Consider the following 26,955-nt stretch of genomic DNA (forward strand, 5'->3'; position numbering starts at 1 on the left):
AAATACTGCAATATTCCATAAAAAATAAGAATTGTCAATTTTGATTTCATGGTTACTTTAATCTTTTAAAAGTCTGAATGTCATCCTACTGTTCCTTTGACTGTCTCTTGGCTGAATTAGAGGAAAACGTGTGTAAACATACTCAGACCCCTACATTTTACACGCGAGCAGGCACTTGAACACGAACACGCTGATTAGCGCGGTTGTCGGCTGTGGGTCTAAAGGAAAGAGCGAGAGTGAGCATATAAGAAATCTATATCAGTAATGTTCATAAAACAGGTCACATAAATACCCCATGCCAAAACATAGCCATCTTTATCAGCCATAAAAGCCGACAACTTTACACAGTACAGGGCTGTGTACACACACTTGAGAAACTTATGGCCCTATCTATTATTTCAAGGTCCAGTAAAGCTGCAGGATATCATATCTGCCCTAACATATGTCAGACTCGCATATTTGCACATTTTACTGCATATTTTTCCATGTATAGTGTTAACAGGTCTCAGCTTCAGACGGAATGCTCACCGACCGCCCAGAGGCTGTTCATTCAGTTATGGCTCCGATATAATCACAATGAGAAACTATGATCACATTTGCTGCTGCCTTTTTTCAGTGTTCAAGTAAAAAAAAATGTTTACCCATGTGTGTCTATTATTTTAGTATAAGTAATAGACATAAAATAAGATATAATATAACCCACCCATAAAAGGCATTTAAAAACAAACCAAATAATAGTTGCTTTGTGTAATGTGTCAATCAGATTGTCTTGAAGGAAAGAGCTGTGCGTCTAAACCTCACTCCCTTGGCCTCAAGAGGCACGTTAGCGACTGACGCTAAAGGCTGCGGTCTTTAGCGTCCTTGTTAGTGTGCCCGCCTCCCATGCCGGAGACGCCGGTTTGAATCGATGCCGGTTTGGTCGAGTAGCACGTTAGCATGCTAAATGCCAAGTCTGTTGCTTATAGGAGTATAGTAAAATTACCCCATGATTTACTCAACCTCCAAGCCATCCTAGGTGTATATAACTTACAATCAGGCTGACAAATACAATCTGAGATATATATAATAAACACCCTGATGCTTTCGAGCTTTATAATGGCAGTGAATTGCAACCATCAGTTTGAAGCACAAAAAAGTGCATCCATCCATCATAAAATAACTCCACACGTTGACTGCATATGGCCATTTGGCTGAAAGCTAGAATTTTACTTTGTAACGTTAAATATGAATATTTTTCATACACAAAGTCATCGCTTTGCTTCAGAAGGCCTTTATTAACCCCCCAGAGTTCTTTTATGATGGATGGATGCACTTTTTTGAGCTTCAAACTGATGGATGCAATTCACTGTCTGCCATTATCAAGCTCGGAAGCGTCACGGTGTTTAATATAATTCCGATTGTATTCGTCTGAAAGAAGAAAGTCATATACACCTAGGATGGCTTGAGGGTGAGTAAATCATGGGGTAATTTTCATTTTTAAAGGGATACTCCACCGTTTTTTCATATTAAACTATGTTATTCCCTTAACTAAGACGAGTTGATACATACCTCTCTCGTCTCAGTGCGTGCACTAAACCGCTCTGTCTTGCGGCGAAACTTTGTTAGCACTTAGCTTAGCCCAGTTCATTCAATATGGGCCAAGCAGAGAAGCTACCAAACACCTCCACGTTTTCCCTATTTAAATACAGTTACTCGCGTAGTGTAACTCGACCTAGGACGGTGACACAAAACAAAACGTTGCGCTTTTCTAAGCGTGTAAAATGGATAACTATATTGTATGGCGGAATACCATAGCAAGTGCTTGTAAGCACTTCGACTTGGCGCAGTAATATCTTCACTCGTGAAAAATCCTCTCACCGGCCCCCGCTCCCTCTAGTGAAGATATTACTGCGCCAAGTCGAAGTGCTTACAAGCACTTGCTATGGTATTCCGCCATACAATATAGTTATCCATTTTACACGCTTAGAAAAGCGCAACGTTTTGTTTTGTGTCACCGTCCTAGGTCGAGTTACACTACGCGAGTAACTGTATTTACATAGGGAAAACGTGGAGGTGTTTGGTAGCTTCTCTGCTTGGCCCATATTGAATGAACTGGGCTAAGCTAAGTGCTAACAAAGTTTCGCCGCAAGACAGAGCGATTTAGTGCACGCACTGAGACGAGAGAGGTATGTATCAACTCGTCTTAGTTAAGGGAATAACATAGTTTAATATGAAAAAACGGTGGAGTATCCCTTTAAGTGAACTACTCCTTTAAGTAAAGTAGCAAAGACATATATGGCTATTCAGCTATTTGACTATAGGCCCAGTGAATTTACTGTGCTTATTTTGAATCTACGGAATTCGGAATTGTATAAAAGATGGTAAAACGTGTTAATTGGATCTGAGAGTACCATTGGTGGCTGAAAACATTATCAAATTTACCTTTTTTTTTTCTTTTCTTTTTTTAATGAACATGCAAGGGGTGGGGGATTTGCAGGTCCAACTCCAGTTCTGAGATGTAAGATGTACTGTAAGATTGAGGGAGGGCCGGACAGTGGGTGGGGTGCCAACCTCACAATTAATTTGACAATTTCCGCTTAGTCTACATTTATGTGGAAAGTGGTAGTCATCAATCAAATGCACACGATCAACACCCATCCTGTTCAGCGATAGTGAATACATTAACACTTTGTTTCATTCTTGTTTCATACAAAATTATTTATATAAATCAAGTAACCAACTTCAAGTGACTCAACTCTCTGTAGAAAGTGAAAAACGCGTTAACTACAGTGACAACACAGTGAGCCGTGAATGCCCTCCGCTGGCTTTAACCACAATCCTGTATCAAATTCTGCTCTCTCCTTAAAGCTTCACTGCACACTGGCATCTGTGTCATGCGGCTCTCTAAAGGCATGAGAGGAACTGATGTTAATGCTCACACAATGTGAAGTGAGCTATGTGAGCATCGTTGTAGATTAGATTATAAATTATATGGCATTACTCATCATCTTCTGTAAACCTCAAAACCCCCCTTGACTGGAGTGAGGGTGACCAAAATATTTAACAGATCAAGTGCCCACATCAAAAAGGGCATCAAATGTGTTTCTATTTACTGGGATTGTAAATCTGGCATCTTGCTCGAATTAGATCTTGATTAGAAGCTAGATTACCTTTTGTACAAAAAGTGTTCACATGATTATCGTTTTATATATATATATATATATATATAAATTGCAGCATTTATTATAATTTATAATTATAATTTTTTTTTTTTTTTTTTATGTGCCCTTGTAATTTTTTTATCAAAATAACTTCCCCTCCCTCTTGGAACAACATCTATTTTGTTTTTCTGACCACATGAGATCACAGCAATAGCAAACCACAATGATCCAATCAATTCCCGAATACAAAATCAGGTCACGGCCTACAGTTTTTTCTTATTTGAGAAGCCGTTTCACTCTGATATACATCACAATAGGGAAGAAAAATCAATTGTAATTTCCGTTTCATGCCGACTTTAAAAATGATCAATTATTAAAATGATTTCTAATATAAAGGGGACAACTTTCCCAAAGATTCCAAGATGAAATGCTTGCAAACGTGGGATGAACTGACACTGGGATGAAGTCTTGAGACTGTGGAATCTCAATACCCTCAAGGAGAGGGAGGAAAGAAAGGAACTCTAGCATGTGACTAACACAGACTTACACAAAAAGAGAAAAAAGGCAGAGAGATATGAACCGGAATAACTATGAATGACTTAGAGCGAGAGAGCTGTTGAGAGAGGAGAGAGACAGACATTGCTTCTGGTAAAAGAGATTTAGATGGAAAGAGAAAGATGTGCAATTCTTAGGTAACATCTTAAATGAAGAGGGGAGCAAGAAGGAATGTAAAAAGTATGCTTTTGGCAATGGCTGGAGCTGAGGGAGGAGTGGAGAGCTGAACTTGTGATAAAGTGAGGTTTGAACGGGTTTCCTGGGGAAGAGTGCAGTGTGAGAAAGACAGATAAGAACCTCAGGCTGTTTGTGTTCAAACTGCCATGTCTGGACCAGACTAGAATACAGACTAATGGGGAAGTCTGAGAACGAGAGAGAGACCACAACAATAAAACTATGTGGCCCTGTCAAGAGTATCTCGCATAGATTTAGTCATAAGTAATTGGCATGGAAAAGAAGCCGGCAGTTACACAGAAATGTGGGATGGTTCAAATTCACACAGTCATGAAAAATATATAATTGCTCTGCATGATACTTCAGTGAAGTCAAAAGTAGTTAAAGTTCAATTGAAATTAATTATACAAACACATTTGACAAAATATTTAAGAGTCGAGACAGATTAAATTGTTATTGCAAAAATGATATGTTGTTAAAAATATTATACTAATAAAAATAATAATTATATCATTCATTTTAACATTGCAAAAATAATTATTTAAAGTTAGAAAATTATATTATGGAAAATGATTATAGTATTACTCATTTTGACAATACATAAACATTGACAGGAATTACATTTCTTACTTAATTTCTTTATTTCAAATGGAAATATGTATAATTGTTATTCATTTTGATAGATTACAAAAATAATGATATACTGTTCAAATATTATATTATTAATATTATAAATAATTATAATATGTTTTAACAATTTAACAAACGGGTTTTAAAAGGAAAAAAGATTGGTCAATCAAATAGATAGAGCCACCACCAAATTCATGGCAATTAGATAGGTCAAGGTTACTGTTTTGGGCCGGTCGGGATGCTGAAAAAGAGCAATGTTTTGACTGTGCCACAGACTTTACTTTTCAGGGAAATCAATCTCATCAAATTTGCATGATCCTCGAACCTCATACTAAAATCTCCATACTTGGGAAGACAAAATGGCTGGAAACTAGAATCCAGTCTGGGGCCACTATGGGCAAAGGAGGCACATTAAGGCATGGGTATTGATTTTCTCTCAAAAAAATGAGCTCTAACATCCCCCACCAACCCACATTTAAAATGGCGGTGATGCCATTCTGTAGCATATCATTTCACCATTAGTCAACAAGCAAATAAGACCACAGTGAGAAATGAAAATACATGACCGTATGTGACCTGTGCCCTCCGACTGCAATGCTTATATACACGTACTGTCTGGCTTGTTTTCGCAGCTCATTCACTAAAGGTATTATACAAAAGTAACAGCAAAAAATTACTGCTAAGGAAACATACTGTACACAATTTGTGTGGCATGATTCTTCAACTTTCATGCTGGTTCTGAGTGCTTTCTATATCTTAAAGGGTTAGTTCACCCAAAATTCTGTCATCATTTACTAATCCAAACTCGTAAGAATTTAGTTAATCTTCGATCGAAACACAAATGAAGATATTTTTTATAAAATTTGAGAGATTTCTGTCTCTCGACAGTTCATTCTTGTGGTACGCAGCACGTTTGAGCTTCTGCAAGAACCAATGAGGTTCATTCTCGTATTACGCAGCACGTTTGAGATTCTGCAAGAACCAATGAGGTTCATTCTCGTGTTACGCAGCACGTTTGAGCTTCTGCAAGAACCAATGAGGTTCATTCTCGTGTTACGCAGCACGTTTGAGCTTCTGCAAGAACCAATGAGGTTCATTCTCGTGTTACGCAGCACGTTTGAGCTTCTGCAAGAACCAATGAGGTTCAATCTCGTGTTACGCAGCACGTTTGAGCTTCTGCAAGAACCAATGAGGTTCATTCTCGTGTTACGCAGCACGTTTGAGATTCTGCAAGAACCAATGAGGTTCATTGTGTTACGCAGCTCGTTTGAGCTTCCGCAAGAACCAATGAGGTTCATTCTCGTGTTACGCAGCACGTTTGAGCTTCTGCAAGAACCAATGAGGTTCATTCTCGTGTTACGCAGCACGTTTGAGCTTCTGCAAGAACCAATGAGGTTCAATCTCGTGTTACGCAGCACGTTTGAGCTTCTGCAAGAACCAATGAGGTTCATTGTGTTACGCAGCTCGTTTGAGCTTCCGCAAGAACCAATGAGGTTCATTCTCGTGTTACGCAGCATGTTTGAGCTTCAGCAAGAACCAGTAAGGTTCATTCTTGTGTGTTGTGTGTTACGTATTACACAGCACATTTGAGCTTCTGCAAGAACCAATGAGGTTCCTTGTGTTACGCAGCTCGTTTGAGCTTCCGCAAGAACAAATGAGGTTAATTCTCTGCAAGAACAAATGAGGTTCATTCTCGTGTTAAGCAGCTCGTTTGAGCTTCCGCAAGAACCAATTAGGCTCATTCTTGTGTTGTTTTGGGTGAAATGAAAGCTTTAGCGTAAGTTCTGTTAGGAAGACTCAATCGTTGCGTCACTTATTACCTCCACATCTAACCAATCATGTGCTAATACTTGCAGTATAAAAGACTGGTACTTACACATGTCTGAGTTCGCAGATGCTGACGCTGCCAATTACCTCCATCCTCCCCACCTCCACCAAGATGGTCCCTTCCCCTCCATCCTCCCCACCACCACCAGGATGGTCCCTTCCCATACCTCCCGGGGGTCGGCTGCGCCCCTGCCTTTTCTTCAGGCAGGAAATGCAGTTTCCGCTACCCTCGGATTGCACGCTACGGACGGGGCCTACGCCAAAGAACTTTATAAATATTTGCTTGCTGGGCTGTTAATAAATATATGCTTTGTTATATCATTCTATCTCCCGAGTCTTTCTGGTAGAACTATCCCTTTAACAATAAACTTATATTACATAGAAAAGAACGTAAGATATATATAGTGCACTAAAATACCAGAGCAAATTGTGCTGGGATAAACTAGATTGCAGGTGTGTAGAGTTGGGGTCACTTGTCTCTCAGATTTATGCATGAAAGCGACCGCAAAGATTTAGCTCATGTTCAAGTTGCTTATTCAAATTCGCCACATTGACCAGCAGAAAGCTGCTTGGTTTGAAAGTGGCTTTTGTGTGAAAGTGGCTTCATGCATCGCAATAGACAATGGACCTTTTTTTTTCCTGAAAAATTTCACCAATGTTGAGTAATTTAGTCAATGCACCACTGTGTGTCTGAATGAACAAGAGAGAAGGCAAAAGAGAAAGACAGAAAGAAAACAAGCTCTTTTCGTTGTCTCCTAAATGGACAAGATCTGTTTTGTGTGTACAAGGCACATTCTGGAACTCTGCAGATCTGCTGCTGGGGGCTGTTTGTGCTCTGCTGCTGAGGATGTGGCCAAATGGCTCCCACTATCAATAATCATGAGGTTCCCAGCCAGGCATGTGTGTGTGTGGGGCTCTGAGAACAAGAGCTCAAAATATGTTCAGTGGATTAACCCTATTTTTACTTCCCTTTTCTTTCCTGTTCTCTACATGCACGATTAGATTTTTAAATTTTTCTTTCAGTGAAGATTATTTTACAGTGCATTTCATTTCAAATTAAAACCTAATTAAAACATAACCCATATAATAGAAATATCAAATTCTAATTAACATGTTCCAGAGGAAAAAAAACAAAAATATTGCAGTATTTAAATAACAGCTTTGCAGTTATTCTTGGCATATGTTTTATTTGTGATAAATTAGTAAATGTGTACAGTTTTGGTCCGGGTTAATAGGGGCCAGCACAAATCGGTACGAATTTCTTTAGTGTGAACAAGATTTTGGTTAGCAAATACATAATGTAAAATAAAGGTATTCAGTGTACTGTACAACCCTTACAGTGACTATTCAAATCTCTGTGAAATCATTATTTTATTTAATAATAAAGTTACCAATACCCTGAGCAGTACATGACTATGCAGTATTTTTTTTTTTTTAAGTTGTTAAAGAGTTTAGTAAAACAAAATAACCCTAAACAGATAAGGACTTATCCACCCTTTAGGGAATTCCTTTTTTGTTTATGCAATGGGTTTTTTTCAATGGAAAAAGAGCGCTGAATGAATTAATCTTGAGCAGTAACAAAATATTGTGTTTAGAGCATAACTATTTAATGGATCCCACATGGGTAAACAAAAATGTGTTTTTATTGTATTTATTTATTCAGATGAAAAATATACACAGGCTGATGGGATGCAGCTTGCTCAGCATAAACAGAAACCATCTAGTCCTCTAATCATGTCTTAGGAAGACAGACAGACAAACAAACAGACAAAATTATGAGCTGTCAAAAGCAAGTTTGAAATGGATCCAAAAACAAATTTAAAAACATTATGCAAAGCAAAAAAGTGTCTTGTCTTATAGAATTGATGTGCAGCTGTCTATGCAGAACTCCCTCATGTTACGCATGCTATTTCTGTCCTCCATTGATTTTTATTCATGTCATCAAGGTGAGAACAGGGGCAATTTAAAGGGATGGTTTACAAAAAAAGAAAGAAAAAAAGAAAAGATATTTTGAAGATTGTTGATAACCAAACGGTTTTGGTTACCATTTACTTCCATTGTGAAAGTTATACAGGTTTGGAATGACATGAGGGCGAGTACATGATAACAGAAACAAGGTTAAACTATTCCTTTAAGAGGAAGACTGTAAGTAAAAAAATACTTCATTTTCATGTGAATATCTATTTATCTAACAGTGGAATAGGCTGGTTAATGAACCGTCAGGTTCAACCGTCAAGTAAACCTTTGATTCAACCGTCAAGTAAAAATAATGCAATATAGACTGGTTGACTTTATATTAGCCCTCATACCAAACTATGGCAGGTAGATTTGTAGTAGTGTGCGAGTCACCATGGAGAGATGCTTTGGGCTGCACACACAGGGGTGACGGTGGGATAATGAACGTGTGTGAGAAATGGGGCTGTCACTCTGCTGAGATAAAGATGCTCTCAGGAAATGTGACCTGATGTCAACAGATGAAGAGAGGTGTATATGTGTGAGGGCAAACTCATATGTTGTTTGGGCCATTTTTCCATCCTTCCTGCTCGATTTACTTCTTGACATCATACTGCTGTTTTCGGGCCATTCCCCAATAACTTACTGTCACTCTTTCCCTCGTGCTGGAAATGTCAATCTCTCTGCTCCTCTCAAACCCTTACAGTCTCTCCATTACTTAACTGAAAATGAAATAGTAAAGGGATAGTTCACCCAAAAATGCTATTTTGAGAAACGGCTCAGGTGTTTGTTTGTTTTTTTGTCCATACAATTAATGTCAATGGGCCCAAATGTTGTTCGGTTCCCAACATTCTTTAAAATATATATTGTGTTTATGTGTGTGTGTGTGTGTGTGTGTGTGTGTGTGTGTGTTATGCACAACAAAGAAATCCACACAGGTTTGAAACAAAATGGTTTTCATTTTCATTTTTGGGTGAACAATCCCTTTAATAAGCTGTTTCTATATACATAATTTCTATATAAATTCTAAACCTTCCTTTTAGGATATCTTATGTCACGGTCAGGAAAAAAAAAACAATCCCATATCCTCTGAAATACAAACATAAATCAAAAGCATGGGGTCAGTTAGATTGATAATAATAAGAAATGTTTCTTGAGCACCAAATCAGCATATTAGAATGATTTCTGAAGGATCATGTGACACTAAAACCTGGAGCAATGACTGCTGAAAATTCAGCTTTGCCATTACAGAAATGAATAAAATAATAATAATAATAATTTACTTTTTAATAATAATTCGCAAATTCCTGTTTTAATAAAAAAAGAAAATGCAGCCTTGGTGAGCACAAGAGACCTTTCAAAAACATTTAAAAATCATACCGACCCTAAACTTTTCAACGGTAGTGTTTACACTATTTTTTTTAAAGCATACAAATAGAAATCATTGGTTAAATAGTAACACATGCACAATCTTTTAAACACTCATAGCTAGAAAGCTAGTCTGCTGCTCATGTAAAGAGATGTAAAGAGTAAAGAATGCCCCCTTTATGCTGTCATTGTATCATCCTACCTTTCCCCAATAGAAACATGAACTTATATACACACACACACACACAAACAAGCAGCTGCAAACAAGCAAGAATGCTCATATAGAAATGCGATGACAGACAAGCAAAGCCCAGTGCCGCTAGTTCACATAAGCTGTAGCAACATGTATTTCTAACCCCGGGCAACTAAGAAGAAATACAAACTATATATGTATATATATATATATATATATATATATATATATATATATATATATATATATATATATATATATATATATATATATAAAATACAAACTGACAGGCTTTAGCAAAAAATGCTGACAGGGCTGCACATACACTCATAAAAAAATAATAATATTTATGACAATGTCGTACTGTATTTTTGAAATTCAGCACTTTGATGGCAGTTTTGAAAAATACAACAGTTCAAAAAAATATGCCAACAGAATGCAAAACAATGATTCGTTTAAAAGCCAATACTGTATATGCTCTATTTAATAGGCTGTCTAATCGATTGGGAACTTGTATGCACTTTCATGCAACTTTTCAGAATTGCAAATTTGCTGTCAACAGAATCAATCTTAAAACGCTGCATGCTCTCCCGTTTGCTTCTCGCAATTATGAGAGAGAGAAAGAGTGACAGAGAAAGTGAATTGATTTTTCACTCTTTGCTAGTGGGGGTCATTTATCTCGTTTTGGTGGTTGCCAGTGGACGTTTGCACTGCTAGTGGCGCAGTATGTAAAGGATCGAAGTGTCTGACAAAAGCATACATGTAAATCCTTACTTTTTACTTCTACCAGAGCAACAACAGCATGTATACCTGATATACAATCTACACACAGGGTGTTTCAACACAAATAATTAAAGTCCTAATAAAACATGCATTGGATGTGAATGCTTAAATGCTTAATATGGTAGATCTTGCCATTCAGGTTAGGTATATTATTATGGGTGCTCACAAAGAGAGTACAGCTTTTTACCTTCTAGCATTGTGGGAAATAAGAACCTGGTTACATTTCAGTAGGCAGTACTCAAGACCTCTCGGGGGACCTAAAATATTTTAATGGTGAGAGCTCCAGCTTGATGTTTTCTTCTTTTGCAAAGACAATTTAATAATAAACCCGAAAAAGTTTTTCCTGTCTACAGAGGTTTGTTAAAGTTTTCAAATTAATTAAAGCCTATAGCGCCTCCAACACTTTTCTGACACAAATTGCTCACAAGTTCTTGGGAAAGTGCAATGACTATTTGTATATAAATATGCCTCTAGACATATTTTAATGTTACTTCTTGAAAAATGAGGTTTGGAATTTCAACAGATTTCAAAGTTGGAACGGTAACTTTCCCTCTTTGACCCACAGCTCACAGGCTTTGGCTTCGTCCTACTCGAGCAGACAAGCAGCATTGTGTTGTTCTTTGATCTGCCTACTTCATCTTTCTCCTTTTTTTTTCTTTCTTTCCCTCTTTTTTCCATCTTGGCTATCCTCATTTTTCCAAAGGCTGGAAGCTTCCAGAAGTGAATCTCTCAGATCAGAGGCATGAGAATGTTTAAGAAGTTACAGCTTGGAAAAACAGATCCCGTTTTTAAAAGAATCTTCTCCCACACCTGGCAACATTTCACTTACAACTTGAACTTGAAGTGCCCTCTGTTATCAGTAACTGCATGTGCTGTGCTGTCTTTTTGTGGGGGTTTTTTGTTTTAGAGGATATCTGGAAATGTGATAACATACTTGCTGGAAAAGAGTCTTGATAATCCATGCATTGAACATATCTAAGAAAATATTTGACATTTTGACATGGAAGTGCCATTGATTTAGCTATTTACTGCTTCAAGAAATCACAAATCGCTACTGATTCTGCTTATGGATTAGTCTCCTAGATGTAGCCATTCAGTATATCATATGCGAGATATTATGTTATCAAGAGAAGCTGTTTTGAAAGCAATCACTATTGCTTTCCAAATCAGCATTTAATGGAAAACACTGTTTGTCCTCTTATAGCTCCTGAGGATAGATAAAAAAAGAAAGTAGAAGGAAGAAGAAAAAAAAAGAAAGGCCATTTGAAATGCAAAACTACTCCAGCTTCTTCTAAGAGGAAATAACACAGTACAGAGTTCCCAAGGTCACATTCGTGTAGTTCGGCTCGTCTCTAAGGAACTGTGGGCAAGGCTCCTATTCCATTTCCGCTGATGGTGAAACATCTGATCATTACGTCTCTGAAGGACAAAATAAGAACCACTGAGGACAATCCCATCTAAGCCAACACTGAACTGTGTCTTTTAAGACTATAAGGATGAACCTGAACAGCAGATTTCATGTAAAAATGCATATGCAGTAAACATACAGCCACTCTGTTGACTCTAAAAGGAATAAAAAATAATATTTGTTGCAACAATATCTAATTGCACCTGCTAATATCTTTTAAGGAAAACACAAAACAACAACTGAGATCTACAACAGGAGAAAGCCTGCGATGATAGGCTATACTTAGAAATAATGACCAAAACATACTTGTAAAATCATGATTATATATATATTTTTTACATTTTAATAAGGAGGACTGCGATTCTGCGGTACTGAATAGCAATAAAATCTATAGGGGATCATTTTGTTCAAATGAAGAGTTACTATTCTTTCTCAGCCACAGAGGAAAGCCTAAATGTCCACATGCTGTGAACCATAAATGCTTCATGTACTGGCATTGTCAGTGGTTTTCTAATTGACACTGTTTTAACCAGCATGGATCAAGCCCTGGGAAAGCAGCTTGTTTCTAATTTCACAATTACACAGTGCTTAAAATAGAAACTATCATCATGCTCCTAACCTGTAGGCGTAACACTGCCCTTTTTCTGAACTTAAATGGAATATTCTGAGTCATAAGTAGGTCAGATGTCTGAAGTGCATTTGGTATTGAATTTACTTAGCTTAGACAGTGTGAGATCAGGACATTCAACAAGAACATTCTAAAACATCTGGAATAAATAAACATTAATAAATCAACTAAATGTTATTTTTAATCAATATGAACTTTTATAACAATGATACATGTGTCCTCTTTTAGTAAAACGGGTCCAGCTAGTGCACAAACAAAGAGGAGATCCCTATATATCATAAAGGCATTTGGCTCTTTAACTTAAAGGCTCCATTTTACTCATAACAATTTCGCCCATTCAATTTTTCCTCTTAAGCTTCCTCTTAACTATTAACAAATTGATTCTATAAATAGCATAGAAAATGAAAATGAGAGAAATGTCTATTTGTTCTCACTTTGTGGTCTGGAGTTCAGTTAGCGGTAATCTGCAACAGGAAGCATCTGGCACCCTGAGGATCTTCCATAGTGAAAAGTCTGATACCTTTTCAAAAGGCCAAAGCATAGCTAGAGGCAATGCAGCACATTGCATCTATATCTATTTTTCTTTATCACTCTGTCTTTCGCTTGCTCTTAAATCCAGTGATGCCATCTTATTCTTATCAGAGCTGCTCTCTGAAGCAATTTCAGTTCCCCACTCATGTCGCTATCTGTTTTCTTACTGTTCTTTCCCTCTGTGTCAAATCCATTTTGATTCTCAAACCGTCTCAAGCTGTTGTTCTAGATAGCACAGGTTGGATGAGGGTTTTATTTCAGACAGGAAAGATTTGTAATCTAAATAGAGCAACTGGATGGTTGGAACAGCAGGAGAAAAGCAGGTGGCCAAATACTTTCTCTGTGTGGTTACCAAAACTCTGACTTATCTGAATGAAAAACAGATTTGTTTCCCTAAATTATAGCTCGAATTCCTTTTCTACAAGGTTTTTGCTGTTAGATCGTGAGAAAGGGCACATATTGTATCTAAGATGTGGCTGTGTAAACTTCCTCCTTCGCAGCTCCGTGAAAAACAAAGCCAAAGAAATGTTTCTACACGTCAAAAATGAAGAGAATAAACACACGATTGCGATGGTTTGTGTGTGATTTTGATGCAATTTGCTGTATATTCATCTGAATAAAGAATGTTTACAGGATACATGCTAAGCAGGTGTTGCGCTTAGCTCCATATAAAATGCTATAAAATAACAAATTTCAACAACATTATATGACCAAAATCGCAATCGGAAGTTATTACAAACACTCATTGGTGGTTTAAAGTGAGTTTTGAGTAAAAGTGTAATAATAAATCTTTTAAATTATGTTATGTAGCTTGATGCTAATTGTAGCTCTAATGCATCTGCCACGCCAGGAACGATATCTATTTCACGATTGTTTTTTATCCCAGTGTTTTTTAGAGTGTAATGCACATGCAGCTGTTTGTGTCACCAATGGTGATCAAACAACAACAGAGAAAGAGAAAATGACTTGTAGCTTTAGCAAAGATAAATTGTATTAATTGTATAGTTATATTTCATTTATACAGTGAAGACTGTTATTTTACATTAGAGTATTCCATTTCTGTACCTGAATACTGTTAGATTTACCTAAAAAAACATAAAGCACAAATATTAGATGAAAAACTTAAAACTTACAAAACTTAAATAAAAATGTTGCCTAGTAGAAATAAAATAAGTTTAAGAAATAACATTCCTAAAACTGAAATAGAAATAAATAAATATATATATATACACACACATATATAAAATAATAATAAAAATTACAAAAGCAAAACTTGGATTAAAATATAAATGAATATATAAAGATAAAAGTAATTCAAAATATGAATACATATTTTAATGGTATATAAATAATACTAAAATAGCTAAAAGCTGCAAAAGTCTGTTTGGAAAGCTGCAAACACGGATAGAGTGATAGAAGTGTTCCAGTGATATAAAAGTGTTATCAAAAATATTGGCAATCTTGGAACACCACTGGTCTATTTCAAATTAGACGACCAGAACTAACAATTCTTATAATCCCATTCAAATAAACAATACAAAAACACAGTATTTTAAATGAAATGAGCAAAGAAAACAAGTTTTAGGAAACAATAACAATCTCGAAATGAAACAATGCATTTTAAAAGATAAAGATTAATAGATGTGAGAAAATGAACATGATCAGCTTTGGAAGTGTTGGTTCCATCTGCACAGCTGTAAATTATGACCATCCCTAAGGATTAGTGTCTAATCAGTTTCAGTGCTGATTTCCTCTGCATTCATTTAGCAGGATGAGACCACTCTCAGTCAAGCTTTCTGCTTGGCGGAGCAATTTACGTCTCTTCATTAAAGTACTATCAATGCAAAATATCAGGCTGCAGAAACACAAGGTTTGAGTTCAAGTACTGCTCAATGGGTGATGTTACACATAAAACAGTAATAGCGATATGATGTTGTGGTGTCTGTCGGGAGTTATTAAGACAGGAGCAGAGAACTTCATCCATCTTGTTTACTCATCACTTCTGTTCTCCACACATTATGTCATTACACAACAGTCCAGACTTCCTCTTCAAAATAGCAGTCACAATACAATTGACTTACGAAGATGTACTACATACACATCACGTCATCGGATATGCAGGTTATAAGAATGAAAGTAAGACCAATGCGACAGTCCAAGGAAAGATGGGCAAAAAAGTTGCTGTGGAAAAATAAAATGGCTCTCATTTTGTCTCATCTACTGCACATCTGTCACATCTGGCAAAGAGTTTGTTGCTGCTCTCGGTATGGGGATTATACTTAAACAGATCACTAGAATAACCACCATAAAAGGTTTTCTTAAATTAAAAGAAACACTTTTGCTGCCTTTGATTGCTTTATTAATATGAAACATATTTCAGGTGTGTATTTACAAGGCCGGCACTGGAAGTTACTCCAGGGTGCAATAATAATTAAGAGGTTGAAAAAATTGGAAGAATGGGGAAAGAAATGGCTAAGTCTGCTATGGTAAATTAGAAAGAATGAGAAACAACAGGATGTGGAGGGCAACATTTAAGACATTTTGACCAACTTCAAAGATGATCATGCCAATTTTCTCAATGTTTTTTTAAATCTTGCCCACAGGTATGAATCACATATCGTCAAACAAGCTTTTAATTTATAGCATGGATTAATGCATGTTATCAGCTGATTTTACAGTTCCTCAGATTCAATTTCAGTGAAGCCTAGAGCAAACTATATGTTAAACAGCTAATCAAACAGTTAATCTTTTTTCTTTCAATTAATCATTGAAATTATTGAATTTTTGACATTTGACATTTACATTTTAAGGCTTTTTCTGAATTGCCTCAAATGTAATGCAACTAAATCAATGAAAAAAAAAAAAAAAAAAATCCAATTAAATTCACTGTTAAAAAAGGTTACACTTTATTTTAGGTGTCCTTATTACAGTGTAATTATACATTTACTTACTGAGTAATATCAATTAACATGTACTTACTATAGGGTATGGGTTAAGGAATAGGGTTTGTTTAGGGGTAGTTCCTTGTAATTATGCATAATTTACTGTTATTACTACAGTAAGTACAGGTAACATGTAACAAGGACTGTAAAATAAAGTGTAAAAAAAAAAAAAAAGAAACACTGGCAGCCGTGGTTGAAAGAAATTCACCGTAAAACACACTGTGACAATGTTTACAGTATTACGAGATGGCATTTTGATTGTATATTTTACAACTTATAACCATATTGCATTAAGTGATATGTCAGTATACCAAGCTACCCAAACTACCAAAAATGTTGTTTTCTATATACCTTAAAATTTACTGATAACCACCATGATAATACAGCTGGCAAAACAGAAAGCCACATTACAAATTCCTTGTAAGTGGGTCACAGGTTCATACATGCAAAGACAAAAAAAAAACAAAAAAACATCAGGGTAACATGCAATAAGCATTAACTAAATAACCCAAAACACCTTAATTTACATTACTAATAACATCAAATAAAAATAACCAAGACTATTTTACTAAAATATAATCATATATGTGATATGTCATGCAGGGACTTCTGGGAATGTCATTTTACTGTTGTTGTTTTTTGTAAATAAATTTTTTTTACAGTATTTTACATTAAAATGAAATATAAACCACAGTTTTTCACCATATGGTAAGGTAACTTACAGTTAACCAGTTAAAATGTTCTTACTGTAGCTTTTAAAGATTTGATGAAAAGACACAAATCCAATCTATTTTGTTATTTAACCATTTGTGTATGATACTGAATTGTGAGTATTATAAGCTGTCAACTTCACTTTTTTCATGCCAATAACCCATTCCTCAATCAAAAATACAAGTAGCAGGTTTAGACATCAAAGACAAACGAAATAAGAAAAAGCTGTAAGATGCAACATAGCAACACAGCAAAAGACGTGCATTGTGTATATATTAATGTTCAACACCTCATGACTGACAAATCTACTATATGTTGGCAAGCAGCAAATTGTCTGACAAGAAGCTTTAAACATCTGACAATATGAAAGCTCATAACATCTGTAACAAAACTTTAGTTTCTGGCTGTTGCCAGCATGCCAGCATTTTACTAAGTTACATACTCTCATAACAAAGACATATACAGAGAAGCTTGGTGCCAGACAGGGCATTAATAAAAAAGGATTAGCCTACTTAAAAAAAATATTTACATATGACCTACATCTCTGACACTACTACACCCCCAACAGTCTGGATACATTATTGGAGCCCACTGAGAAATAGTACGGCTCTACCAGGGCACACCACATTAGAATGTGCATACTAAAATCTCAGCATTTGTAAGATGGTTGTTCAATGTGTTCTTTATTCTTTTTTTCTATGCATCTGAAAGCACTTCAGCTGACTTCTACTGTAAGAGCCATATTTCATACTTCAGAATATATATTTTCATATTTTAACTATGTAAATTTGTTATAATAGGCCTAATTACGGTGTATATATCTATTAAGTATGTGTGTGTATATATATATATATATATATATATATATATATATATATATATATATATATATATATATATATATATATATATATATATATATCTAATATACATATATATCTCAGTTGTTAAAAGAAGGTTGTTGCACAAGAGGATTATGATGTAAGAGAAGACTGAACGAAATGTGATTCTTTGTTGACTTGGAAAATAAAAGTCTGCTAGTCATGGATACAAGATCAGAAGATACGCGTCAAAACTCGTGGTATATAACTGAAAGACAATCACATGTTACGTACAGCAACATTAGCTCTCCTGGAGACTGCTGATGTCACTGCATATCTGAGAGTGCAAGGAATGCAAGATTTCACAGTATGGGACAGATTATATCTATAAAGACCTCTATATGCAGTCCAAGCTGTGCAAATGTGAACGAGAATGAAGGTGAGTGTAAAAAAAGATGATTTGATCCCATTAATAAATGTATAAATTTATGATAAAACCTAACTCATGTAGCACTAACTGTGTCTTTCTAATCCAAAGTGTAAATCTTTATGACAACATAAATTGTTATGAAATGATCATGAAATATGTAGGAAGAGTATGTTTTGACAGTTGCGCAAGCGTCTTTCTATTGCTTAAAACAGAAAAGAATTCAGACAAAAACATCCAAAAGCAGACGCAAACAGAAATTATTGCCTAAAGAGGTCAAAAGGTTTCAACTCCTCCATTCAGCATCTATGTAGACCTCTTTTCCAAGCTTCTCTACTGCAGATTCTCTACATCTGAAGATGAGGAAAAATACAACATGGCATGCATTTGCTCTTCTGCGACATTGTATAATTGTATGTCTAAATATTCAGTATTCGTTATCAGTATTACCAATACAGTAGGCAAAAAATACCCAGATGACACACTTCATCTGCTGAGATTCTGAAGTGTGCCACCAGTAGACAATCTGCTATCCCATGAGTCTATAGAAGCTGAGGAGCTGTCAGACTTAAGAGGTTGAAAAAAAACAAAAAATGGTGGTATGGTAATTTAGTGCAACCCAAAGGGCCATGTGTCTTTCACTGGTCTAGGACACAATGAGAAGACAGTATGTGCCTGGATAGATCCCACAAATTGAACTGAACATTTGTTCAAGAGATCAACCACAAGAACATACTTAAAACCAGCATTTTTCTTTGAACATTCACATGCACTCTTACACACAGCAGCACGCGGGTACTCATGCTCAGTGGAACTGATTTACTGATATTGCACTCGATTCACTGATATGCAGCAAAGCTTATTTACATTCCTAACTCTCAATTCGACCCATTTTGTGCTGCCCTCACTGATAGACAGCAAGAGAAAATAGGATGACAGCTCACAGTTTAACATCCACAACCCCTCAATCCACAAACTCTCTCAGCTCTCAATACAGAGTTAGTGCACTTTAAACTACTGTTCAAAAGATTGGGGTGGGTAAGATTTGTAAAATAGTTTTTTAAAAGCAAGACTGCATTTATTTTATTAAAATACAGTAAAACATAAAATGTCATTTTATTCCTGTGATGGCAAAGCTGGATTATCAGCATCATTACTCCAGTCTTCAGTGTCACATGATCATTCAGAAATTATTCTAATATGCCCATTTTGTCCTCAAGAAAATAAATCGTATTTTTAATATTAATAATAATAATAATAAAATGTGCTTTGAAATATGTCAAAATACGTTCAAGTTGTTCTCTTCCAAGTATATTGGAAATGTCTGTAAAACGCATGCATTAAATTCCAAGTCTTCTAAAGTCATATGATACCTTTGTGCAAGTAAAAGAATGAAAGTCCTCATTCGTTGAAAATCTTGCTTGACAGCTGTGGTCACCATTCACTTTCAGTGTATAGAAAGAAGTAAAAAGAAATTCTTACAGGTTTCAAAACTCATGAGAGTAAATGATGAAAATATTTTCATTTGTGGGTGAAGTATACCTTTATAATGAGTTTTATGCTTAACAAAATCATGGTGTGAAACAGACATAGGGCCTCTTTGAGGTCAAAGTGTTTCTACCATCTACACATTCACATCCACTGGACCCTCAGGGATTTCCTCACATGAAAACACAATAAGAGTAAAAGTCCGGTCAGCTCTTGTGGTTCTTATACAAATTAAAGTTTACATTGAGAATATAAGATCCATGGAGCCAATATGCAACTACAATTAACTTGTCAGAAGATTTTCCTTTGAGTAGCTCTTAGACAGATCTTTCTGTGTTCACATGGTCTCATACTACTTTTTTTTTTTTATGCACATATGAGGAATACATTTAAAGGGCAGGAGCAGATTATATTAGCCATTGTTTCCATCTCCGTTCTTTGAGAAATGTCCTTCAGCAGAAAACAATGGACAAGGAATCGCCCTCACAAAGCCTCACATGTGAAGCCCCAAGAGACCTCGCTATGCCAAATTCCATAACCTCCACAGAGAGCTTTCTAGTGCCCACCACCTCAGACATCCAAGAAACTAAGGAATGTGCAATATTTTAGCGTAACAGCAATAGTTGAGTGACTTAAAACATATCAGGTATAAGTACCGCAATATGTCTCTCTGTTGTTTCCATTAAAGGCCTGTTTCAGAGATCCACCAGGCCATGGAATTACAGTCACTGGTGCAAGAAGCCCACATGACTGATCACAAGAGCAAAAACATGTCTGTTTATTTCTCTAATGTCCACTGGCTTCACAAGATTTTACTTTAAGATGAGAATAATAAAATAAATAAATGCATGCACGGATACAAATCTATAAAACATAAATATAAAAATCTATTATATAATTACTATTAATAAATAAATAAATAAATTAATAAACAAACAAATAAATAAATACATGCATAAATTATAGACATGGATGGATGGATGGATGGATGGATGGATGGATACTTGGGCTGCAACAACACAGGGTCAGCAAAATCACATAGAAAGGCTCGGTATTTCTGAGTCTTAGAATGATGGTAAACTTGAAGAAAATCTTTAGGGAGTCAGAGCTCCTGGGTGGCCCTTAGGTCACATGTTTAATGTACCTCTGCATTCCTGAGAACATCAAACAGCCTGTAGGCTACCAGGAAGACATTACATGTGCAAAGAAAGGCAGTGAGCCAATTATACAATGACTTTCAATGGAGTTGGCAATTTTAAAGGAATTTTATCTTTCTTCTTTAACTCTGGAAAACTATGAAAATGTAAAGGCAATTTTTAGCGAGCAATCTTTCAAAGTCCCTGTTGCAACACAAATTGTAATTTGACACAATTAGCTAAATATCTATTTTGTCTATTATGTTTGCTGAGTATGTCAGGCATATGGGCCCACCAGGACGCAGGGAAGGGGAAATCAAGACTTTGGAATTTTTATTTTATTTTTTATCTTACATAAACACCATAGTTTATCCATTGATAGTGTCTTTTTTTTTTTTCTCCCAGCCATGTAAAGAATGAGGTTTGTCAAGATAGTCTACATAAGGGTGGTTAAAATTGCAGCTCTGCAATGATAAATTATTCTGTTTCTGTGTTTAGAAGCATGTTGTGATGTTCAGCTGCGTTTGATATTGATTTGTTGTCAGTGCCTTCTGGAATGTAATTATTTAAAAAAATTATCATTAGTGTCAAAATGATTAAGATGACTGATCAAATCAAAGAAGTTGAGGCTTTACTGTTCACAGAAGCCGAACATGAATAAAGTACAATTCGGGCTCCGAAAATATAAACTATTATCTCCATAACAAAACTTTAACCTTTAAAGACAGCCCTACGGTGAGCTATGAGGTTGTTAATTGATGGTAGTAGCTTCTGTTAGCTGTGCCCACATTGTTTCAACTTATTTTTAGAATAATTGAGTTTAACATTAGAATTTTAGTGAAAACTTACATTAACCATGATGCTGTTCAGAAAATTACATGAATCAGAAAGTGGAGACGTGCCAAAAGAGCTCTATAGCTCCACCCACTCCCAAGAAGCACTGCGAATTACGTTATGTCCCTACCCTGTAAAAATACTTATTTGTATAGTAGGCCTAATATAGATGCATATTTTGCAATAAACTTATACATATACAGTTGTAATCAAAATTATTCAAGACCCATTGCAAATCAGATTTGTTGGCAAAATTTACAGACTTTCAGCTGTTTGCAATGAACAAACCAAACAAAAGTAATTGTTTTGCACAACACAACAAATTTTTCAAGTGGTTTCTGCAAATTCAACTGAAAATGCAACTTTTAATGACTTCTGCAGTCTCAAAATTATTCAACCCCCTGAATAGAATCCCTCACAACAACACAAATCTGCAAAACATGTGTTGTCTCAAGCCCACCTCATGCAACTAGTCAAGGGATCATTAGTTGCACCAGGTGTGATTGAGCTAGAACACATAAAATATCTGAACTTGCTAGGTTTGTTGGTTTGTCACGTTTGACTGCATTTTAGAAATATGGCTAAGTCAAAAGAATGTTCCAAAAAGTCATTGCCCTTCACAAACAAAGAACAGGATACAAAAATTTAGCGAAGGCACTAAATGTACCTAGAGACACCATTGGAAGCATATTCGCGAGTTCAAAGGTAAAGGAACAGTGGTTACACTATCTGGACAGGGCAGAAAAAGGAAGCTATCATGGCTGCAGTGAAGGCAGGTTCAGAGAAACCCTTGAGTGACTGCAAAAGACCTGCAGCAAGACTTGGTGGCAAAAGGCACTGATATTTCAGCTTGCACAGTAAGGCTTGTACTAAACGCAGACAGTTTCCATGCCAGAACTCCAAGACTACACCACTACTGTCCCAAAAGCAAAAGAAATGTGCTCAAAATCATATAAATAAGCCACAGAAGTTTTGGGATTCTGTTCTGTGGAGCGATGAGACAAAACTGGTCTCATCAGTTTTGGTCCTATGGATCAGCGGTATGTCTGGAGGAAGAAGAATGAAGCATATGCTGAAAAAAAACCTCTGTCTACAGTTAAGCATGGTGGCGGCTCGGTGATGCTCTGGGGCTGCTTTGCATCCTCTGGCACTGGACACCTGCAGCATGTGGAAGGCAAGATAGATTAATTGAAGCATCATGAAATCCTTGGAGAAAATGTCATGCCATCAGTGAGGAAGCTGAAGCTTGTGTGTCACTGGATCTTCCAACAGGACAATGATCCCAAGCATACCTCAAATTCCACCAAGGCATGGTTACAGAAGAAGTCCTGGAAGATTCTACAGTGGCCATCACAGTCACCTTAAATCTCTTGTGGGAATTAAAAAAAGGCGGTTGCAGCACGCAAACCCAAGAATATTACTGAACTAGAGGCCATTGGACTAAGATTCCTCAGAAACGCTGCCAGAATCATGACATCAAAAGGGTGTTCTACTAAGTACTAAAGATGCTTGCCATTAAGGGGGTGAATAATTTTGAGTCTGCAGAAGACATTAAAAGTGGCAAATTTCAGTTGCATTTTGGGAAACCACTTGAAAGTTTTATAGTGTTGAGCTATTTCAATTACTTTGGTTTAATTTGTTCATTGCAAACAGCTGAAAGTCTGTACATTTTGCCAATAAACCTTATTTGCAATGGGGCTTGGATAACTGTATAGCCTACATACACTCACCTAAAGGATTATTAGGAACACCTGTTCAATTTCTCATTAATGCAATTATCTAATCAACCAATCACATGGCAGTTGCTTCAATGCATTTAGGGGTGTGGTCCTGGTCAAGACAATCTCCTGAACTCCAAACTGAATGTCAGAATGGGAAAGAAAGGTGATTTAAGCAATTTTGAGCGTGGCATGGTTGTTGGTGCCAGACGGGCCGGTCTGAGTATTTCACAATCTGCTCAGTTACTGGGATTTTCACGCACAACCATTTCTAGGGTTTACAAAGAATGGTGTGAAAAGGGAAAAACATCCAGTATGCGGCAGTCCTGTGGGCGAAAATGCCTTGTTGATGCTAGAGGTCAGAGGAGAATGGGCCGACTGATTCAAGCTGATAGAAGAGCAACTTTGACTGAAATAACCACTCGTTACAACCGAGGTATGCAGCAAAGCATTTGTGAAGCCACAACACGCACAACCTTGAGGCAGATGGGCTACAACAGCAGAAGACCCCACCGGGTACCACTCATCTCCACTACAAATAGGAAAAAGAGGCTACAATTTGCACGAGCTCACCAAAATTGGACAGTTGAAGACTGGAAAAATGTTGCCTGGTCTGATGAGTCTCGATTTCTGTTGAGACTTTCAGATGGTAGAGTCAGAATTTGGCGTAAACAGAATGAGAACATGGATCCATCATGCCTTGTTACCACTGTGCAGGCTGGTGGTGGTGGTGTAATGGTGTGGGGGATGTTTTCTTGGCACACTTTAGGCCCCTTAGTGCCAATTGGGCATCGTTTAAATGCCACGGCCTACCTGAGCATTGTTTCTGACCATGTCCATCCCTTTATGACCACCATGTGCCCATCCTCTGATGGCTACTTCCAGCAGGATAATGCACCATGTCACAAAGCTCGAATCATTTCAAATTGGTTTCTTGAACATGACAATGAGTTCACTGTACTAAAATGTACAGTGAACAGTCACCAGATCTCAACCCAATAGAGCATCTTTGGGATGTGGTGGAACGGGAGCTTCGTGCCCTGGATGTGCATCCCACAAATCTCCATCAACTGCAAGATGCTATCCTATCAATATGGGCCAACATTTCTAAAGAATGCTTTCAGCACCTTGTTGAATCAATGCCACGTAGAATTAAGGCAGTTCTGAAGGCGAAAGGGGGTCAAACACAGTATTAGTATGGTGTTCCTAATAATCCTTTAGGTGAGTGTGTATATATGTATGTATATATATATATATATATATATATAATATATATAAAAACATATATATATATATATATATATATATATATATATATAAACATTTTTAAATGAGTACATTACAGGTTATTTCAATTTTACTTCTCTTAGTTGTTTCCTTCGTTTCATTTTCCCGCTCTTTGTTGGTTTGTATGGTTTTTGATTAATTAGCTCACCTGTTCATCTTTGAGTTCTTTATCCTTATGTATTTAAGTCCCTCAGTTCATTCAGTTCATTGTCCAGTATTGTTTGTGCATGGCACGCTGTTTTGTTTGTGTTTAATCATTTTAGATTACCTGCTTCTGTGTTATTTAATAAAAATCTACTACGTTTCTCTTCGTCAACCTTGTAGATAAATACATGGCAATTTCTTCCTCGTTTTTAATTCGATGCTGTTTGCAATGCTTCGTGGGATTGGGATTTTGTCCCCTTACTAAAACCAATAAGTACACTTGTAACTTTTTATGTTGTCAGATTTTCAAAAACTTGAAAAATAAATCCTAGTTCTATTATCTTTTAAATGATATATCTTTAATAAATGCAATAAAAAGCGCCCATTGGCAGTGTTGCTATATGGTTACCTCATCTGAAGAATGCAGGCCTGTTCATTAGCGTCTATTCGGCTACAGGTCAAACGTCCACTGTGACTGACTTCTAATCTAGTTTTTACCTTTATTTAAACTTTTGAAACCCCTGAAGACCCCCAAACCGGTTGTTTTGACTTCCTTTGTTGGGGTACATGGCCTTAATTAGGGGGATTTGTAACCCCCACCCCGAACGCCTCATAATCTGCACCCTGTGCAAAGGAAATGACCGTTTGTACTCTGTAATGAGATTATTTTTAGTTTTATTTTGTTCATATCAATATCAGTTTTGTTCCTGCATAAACTGATTGTCTGTGAATTTCAGGTTAATTGGGACACTTTCCCAGTCATCATGACAGTGACAAATAAACAAATCGTGTTGCTACAGTCAACGTGCAGTTTAGAAAACGCACTGCTCCATAAAGCTACATGTGTTATGTACAAAATAATATATGCACATTGACCAACCCATAGCATCTGAATAGAAAAACACTCTCTCGGTTGCTACTGAAACTGGCAGGAAAGAGCGCTCTGCACACAGATCAAACAGGGAACCTTTCTGCATGACAGCTAGGATCTCGCCTCGGGCATCGTAGGATATTAGAGAGATCTCTACCAGCTGAGCTCACCGTCTCTGGATGGCAAAATGAGCCAGCAGATGAGCAAGCCTCCATCGCTAAATAACCAAGCCTGAGCTATTGACTGCAGACGCGCGAGATCTAGCAGCCCAGCGTCACGAGCGCAGTGCTGCACTACGGCACAATCAAACGGGCTCGCATCTCTTCCAGATTGACACATAGTAACAGCCAGCTGGTCGACATTACGACAACCCAGCGGGGAGGTAAACTGAAACATCACAGCCAAGCGCGAGATGAGACTATTTGTGCAATGAGACATGGGCTTCCCACATAGACAGCATTAATAATGGCCAAATGACCAATGCTGTCAAGGTGGCCAGCTCACTATAAAAATAGCCAGGTCTGAAATAAGGGATCTAGTTTCTGGACAACCAATCTAAAAAATTAAATCATTAGTAGAAAAACAGCACACACTAAGGCTTCCTGAAATGCTCAACAAAAAATGAAAAGGGTGGATTTAAGAGAGGGTGTGTGGGATCTACTGTATAGAGGTGTGCTGTATTTTCCAAAGGTAAACATGTAAAAAGTTGAATAATGAAGCTGACAGAAGAGGAATGCATTATCTCACATCACTTACCTCAGTCTCTGGGGGACCCTTATGTTTTTCCTACAGGCACTGCAGAGGTAAGGCAGACCTTCAAGGAAATCCAGCACAAGGAGGAAGCCGCAAGCAGCTGCGACGGCGGTAGAGGCACTCCTCACTCCCCTACACACACACACTCACAATCTGAGGCTGTGATACTGTTGTTATTGAGATTTGTGGAAGGGGACGGCAGAATGCTCTCATAACAAGCGCTATACTGTGAGCCTGAACACCCCTCCCACAGAGCTCAGCCTCATCCAATAGCAGGGTCAGACACACACAAGCACACACACACACACATCAGTAGTCAACACCCCCCCATCCAGCTTCCCCATCACATTCAAACGCTATAGGATTAAAGTAGTAGAGCATGGCTGCTAAAAGATTAAACTGGTGTTTAGCCATATTGCCTATATGCTGCTTGAGCTCTGCATCAAGAATTGACATCTGTGTGTGTGTGTGATCCAGCCGGTGTGTATGGTGTGTGTGTCACTGACACTGAGGTAGTGTGGTAAAGTGATTTAAAAAACAGCACACCGCTCAGCTGGGGCTGAAAGAGTGCAGGACATGCCTCTCATTCTTTGAGCGCGCTGGTCTATTTCTCTGCGATTCCAGACTCAAAAG

General features: G+C 37.0%; 1 protein-coding gene across 1 annotated transcript in view; it reads right to left on the bottom strand.

Moving 5' to 3' along the window:
- The window catches only part of kank4 (KN motif and ankyrin repeat domains 4), a 51,282-nt gene extending 24,711 nt beyond the window's left edge, over window positions 1–26,571 (bottom strand). Inside the window, exon 1 of the mRNA XM_082135998.1 lies at window positions 26,326–26,571. The gene's annotated coding sequence lies outside the window, so the exon portion shown is untranslated. The remainder of the gene's footprint in view (window positions 1–26,325) is intronic.
- Window positions 26,572–26,955: the final 384 nt, after the last annotated feature.

Source organism: Leuciscus leuciscus, assembly GCF_965113295.1.
Source record: "Leuciscus leuciscus genome assembly, chromosome: 14".
In the NCBI taxonomy this organism is placed as follows: Eukaryota; Metazoa; Chordata; class Actinopteri; order Cypriniformes; family Leuciscidae; genus Leuciscus; species Leuciscus leuciscus.